This window comes from Mustela nigripes, unplaced genomic scaffold, assembly GCF_022355385.1.
Source record: "Mustela nigripes isolate SB6536 unplaced genomic scaffold, MUSNIG.SB6536 HiC_scaffold_75, whole genome shotgun sequence".
In the NCBI taxonomy this organism is placed as follows: Eukaryota; Metazoa; Chordata; class Mammalia; order Carnivora; family Mustelidae; genus Mustela; species Mustela nigripes.
The window spans coordinates 1806279-1811616 of record NW_026739490.1 but is presented as its reverse complement, the minus strand read 5'-3'; positions in this window follow the sequence as shown (position 1 = coordinate 1811616).

Below are 5338 nucleotides of genomic sequence, written 5' to 3'. Positions count from 1 at the left end.
TCATTCCTTCATGGAGCAACTGGTGGCCATGTCAGATGGGTCTTCCTCCTCTTCAGAGGAAATTCCCTTCCTCGAGACTTCCACCCACGTGTACACTGGGGCAGGTCCACACTTACGCCAGCTTAAGAGCTGACTGTGCACATCAGTTCCCAGCTCCACACTTAGTGACCTCAAGTTGGCATCTTGAAATCAGCTATGGTAGGTGTGTTTACACCACAGAGATCGCCAAAAGCTATAAATCACACATTATCCTACCATCTCCCATTCTTAAACATTTATCAACACACCAGTATTTCAGCCCTCTGGAGTTGATTCTTCCCTTTGTCCTTACATAGGAAAAGTCCAAATCTTTTTCTGCAACAGCCCCTCAGAGACTTTGGGACAGCTCTTCTATCCAATCTGTCTTTCTCTGATGGCTGCCAAGAGACCTGAATTTGAGTCTCAGGTCAATCCCTTCATTGCTATGGAACCATGAAAAAATTAGGTAATCATTCTAAGTTTTAACTTTCTTATAGGCAAAATAGGGGTGATACAAACAATATCTTACCTCTAGGGTGAATGTGATGATTAATTAAGACAACGAATATAGAATACACTGCCTGACCTACAGAAAGGTCTCAACTAACTTTGTTATCAGAATGATCGTTATTATTAATCATAATGCCACGAGAATGTTGAGAGCTACCCAGGACTTCTAGCAAATGAAATTTTACCTGTCAGGATCCCAGCAGGAGGAGATAGCCCATACAAAGTGTTTGATTACAAAGAGTTTAATGTCTGGACCATGTGCAGAAGAGTGAAGACAGATAGTTAAGGGAACTAATAAGGGACAATGGGATGCCCAGGATTCACCAGTAGGAAGAGATTGTTCTCACCCCATTTCTGAAGGCACAAGGCAAGAGAGCAGTTACAGAGGAGCTGTGCAAAGGTACAGAAACATATTCCCAAACAGGAGGCCCAGCAGGAAGACAGCAGGGGAATAAACACCATGACTTCATCTCTCTCCTGCCTTCCAACCTCCTGCCAGTTCCCCCAAAAAGCCAGAAGCCAGAGGACACAAGGGATGGGACGATCCCATCCATAGATATCACCCCATGGGGCACAAAGCAAAGAGGAATGATGGAAGGATAGGGTCAGGTGGACATGGAAACAGAGTGACCAACCAGCATTTGAATGTTCAATCTTATATTCAATCTGTTAGATCCATCTCTAACTTCTTTCTGCTGTAGAAGATCCAGACTAAGAAACTGTACAGAAATATAGTTGTCAAGAGTGGGGAAAGAGCTAAGTGTGAGGACGTGTGTTTGATTTGGGGACTTAATTATGCTTTAAATGTGATGTGATGCATGGACAAATGCCTATTATCTCGTGATTTTAGAGTTCCCTAAACCGTCCAGGGAGAAAGGTCCCATGCTGCCTCATTGACTTATAGTATTCCCATTCATTGTTCTTATGCAGTGCTTGCCTTTATTTTTCTTTCCCTTTGAAAATGTGTCTCTTGGTAGAGGTCACTGCTGTTGTCTATGCATATGTATGTTTCATATTTTAGGGTCTTTAATTGTTCCATTCTGATAGCATTTCCCTCCCCTTTGAACTACCTCTGTAGCCCATTTAAAAAAAAAAAATCTGCAGGACCTGAAATGTATTAAAGTCCTCATAGTTCCCCAGTACAATGTTTCCATCTGTTTTTGAAAAGAGACATTTTATAGCTCTAGGAGAGCCACTTAAAAACCCCATCTACTGAGGCAACACATTCCCTCATGTGCTGAGAAGTCTCCACTGACAAGAACAGCTTCCCCTGTCACCTGGATCTCTCTAAACCTGTCAGATTCTAGGAGGTCTTTGACTCTTCCCTCCACTCGACGTTAACACAAAATCCTGTGGTCACTCACACAGTTCATTAAGGCTAGTATCAGTTAGCCTTTAAAAGCCATTTCCAGGAACCATTTCCTATGAAAATACAAGAGGAGGTTTGACGGTTCAAATGAATCCCAATGATCTGAGCAGACGGGTTCTATAACTGTCTTCTAGGCTACATTTTTAATGTTTATTTCCACATGGCTCTCTGCGGAACAATTACTGAAATAATGACACTCTCCTAACTGATCATGTTTGTACCACAGACTGACCACTGTCACACTGTCATTTTTGCACCCTTCTATTTTAAATAAGTCTAATTCAGGCTAACTCAGGTGTCTATGGCAGCCACACAGGTAACATACATGAGAAAAGTAAAACAGATAAAAACAAAAACAAAAACAAAAACAAACAAACAAACAAACAAAAAAAAACACTCCTTGACAAGCACAGATGCTTATGCCTATCGCTAATTCTTTGGTAAAGGTTTTCATACAAGACATATTTTACTTTTATCTTATTCTGTATGAAGGAAAACAGTATTGGAAGGGTGATGATAAATGGCAAGAGAGATCAAGGAGATGAAAGGGAGTGATGGAGTGTGTGGAAACCTGGGGAACACATATCCTATCTGGAGGGATACCTCATGGCTTTGCCCAGCACATTAATGTTACGTGAGAATGAAGACTTGGTGATGTCAAATTTTTGTCTTTCAAAAAGCAAGAATTTCAGGTTTTTATGGGAAATTTTTCCAATTTTAGCTATTGGTAAAAAATATGAAGAAGTTAAAAAGTATTTCATAATCGAAATCTAAGACTTTTTATGCTAGAAGTCACCTGCCAGACACCAGAGAGCAGCTGCTGGTCTTAATGAGTCCACGAATGGAAGGCCAGAGGGATCGTTGCTCCAAATTCCTTCTTTCCTTCTGTACTTGATAGAAGTGCAGAAACTAGCATGTTCTAGAAGCCAATCAGATGGCTTTCTCCCTTCCCCCAGATTCACCTCTTGCCCGTCATTCCCATGCACAACATTCTACTCTTATACATACACATTTATACATTCAGCATAGTTATCTAAGAATGCCCTTTTTTGACATCCAGTCTGTGTTTGGATGACTTCCCTTCCTGGGCATTTTACTATTACAGTGTGAAAATATCTCCATAACTATATTGCCAAACTCTAATTTATCCTTGATTCAAAGTCTTCTAGTCACTGACATGGAAAACTTCTGGCTCATATGATCTAGAAACAGGGGTCTCTTTACTAGCAGTATAAGTTGATTTTTTAGTCTGCTTCTCCCTCTCCCTCTGCCCTTACCCCCCACTCCTGCTCTCTCTCACAGTCTATCTTTCAAATAAATAAAATCTTAAAAAAAAAAATGATCGTTTATCATTGTGTGGATAAAGGCTCCTCAAACAAGGGATCAACATAGGGACAGGGGATGCCAGAAGACATCTTTCAGGACATTAAGACAGCCTGTGGCTCCGGCTTTTAAGACGGGCATTTCACAACCTTATGGTATTCGGGTGCCTTACAGAAATGGAATAACTCTCAAATTAGGCCAGGGTCAATGGAAGAAGGAAACCCCTCCAGAGGCAGCCCTCCTGTGAGCTTAGCTCTCTCCTGGCCCAGTCCACTTCCAGCCCATGAGCCAGTCTGCTGTCTCTGTCTCCTCCTCTACCTCAGCTCTGTCTGCTTGGAGTTGTAATGGTTCTGACATTGGCTTGCTGGCTGGGCTCACATCCTCTGGCTTTCTGAGATGGTCTGTGTCCTGTTTGCTGCATCTGCTTTCCTCAGGTTCTGCTGTCAGTGTTTCCAACCAAAGTGCAGTAACTTTGAACCTTTGACTCCTTTGCTAAGAGGATGCTGTCCTTGGCAGCACGGGGCCCATTTCCCACCCCCTCTAAGAACATCTACCTCATGGAAGGATACACAAGCTCCTACCTTTGACAACAACCCCTCTTGCCAGATGCCATGCCTTGGAAACCCTGCCGTATTTAAACCTGAACATTGCCCATTGTTTGCACTGAGTTCTGTTGGCTGACTGCTTGTGCACAGGACATACCAGAGTCACAGCATTGGAATTATTATTTTACGTCTTTCCCTCTAGTTTAAAAAAGAGATTTAAAAAACTGGTTCCATAATGAACAGAAAGCATGACGTTATTGACCCGAAAATAAAAAGGCAAATGCTTATTAAGGCGTGTTGGTCACTATGTGTTAGAGGACAGGAATTCCTGGTGATGCAATCTGCCTCATCCAGAAACTGAGCACAGAAAACCTTTTCATATGTGCTAAGTCTGCAGTTGCAATAAAGCCTCCGTGCAAACAGTCAATTCTGACTGCAAATTCTCACTTCTCCACTGAGGCTCTCATCCCTGGGGGCACAGTGGCATTTCCTAATGGAGCCCAGCACCCAAATTCTAGATCCACATCCCCTAACTCAATGCCATGCAAACAAATTTAAAAAATGGTTTGTGGGGAAGGATTCCTACTAGTTGTGGTGGTCCTGAGAGCAATAAAAATGTTACTTGAGGAAGAGAATCATCAGCGTTAGAGATGATCTGTTAATAGTCGTGAGAGTCGCCTTCCTACTGGGGGAATGAGTCTTCATGCACCACATATGCCCACTTGGTATGACAAAACAGAATGTGTAGCAAGGAGCCTGTAGGGAGGTGAATTGAGACTTTGATCGCATCTAAGTAGACAGTTCACTGTCCTGAGCAACTCAAGTCTCACGTCCTCTAAATGAGCAATTAGAATGAGTCCTATGTGTTTTACAAATACAGCTCAGTTAGCTTAGGAAAAGGGAAATGAGTATGAGTGCCATAACATCCTTAACAGAGATGACCAGTGCAGTTTGTCTACAAAACAGTAGTTCAATCAAACAAGCACCCTTACTCCTGTATAGTTTAGATGAGAAACAAACAAAAGCACTGCCTCTGCCTATACCTATGCCTATGTATCTGTGAGGGTCCAGTCAGGAAAACCGGAATCACACTAGGTGTTTCAAACAGAAGGGATTGAATAGAGGGACTTTATGATGGACATGAAAGGGGGTAAGGAGGCCTACAGGGGATGGAAATCCAGAGATCAGTAAAAGCAAGAAAGAGATACCAGCCCGGGGTTAGGAGAAGGCATGTGGTTACCAAGACCAGAATATGGTGCCTCGGTTGGAAACTACAGCCACGCTGAGGTCTTCCCAGTGAATGTTGAAATCAGAGAGAAGACAATACAGTCTGAAGAAGAGAGTAGGGGAGATATCCTGGTCTCTCCCATCTTCCATTCCCCAGCCTTTTTCAGAGTCTCCCTTTGGTTGAATAGATCAGGAAGCCAGGGTGCAGGAGAGCCTGGGAAATGTAGTTTCCATAGCGCAATGCGGGAAGTATTGCAGACCGGCAAAGGACCGGCATATTTGGCATCTCCGAAGACATGGATATTTGTATATTTGCATGGGTTAATTGACCTCTATCTTAAGTGGT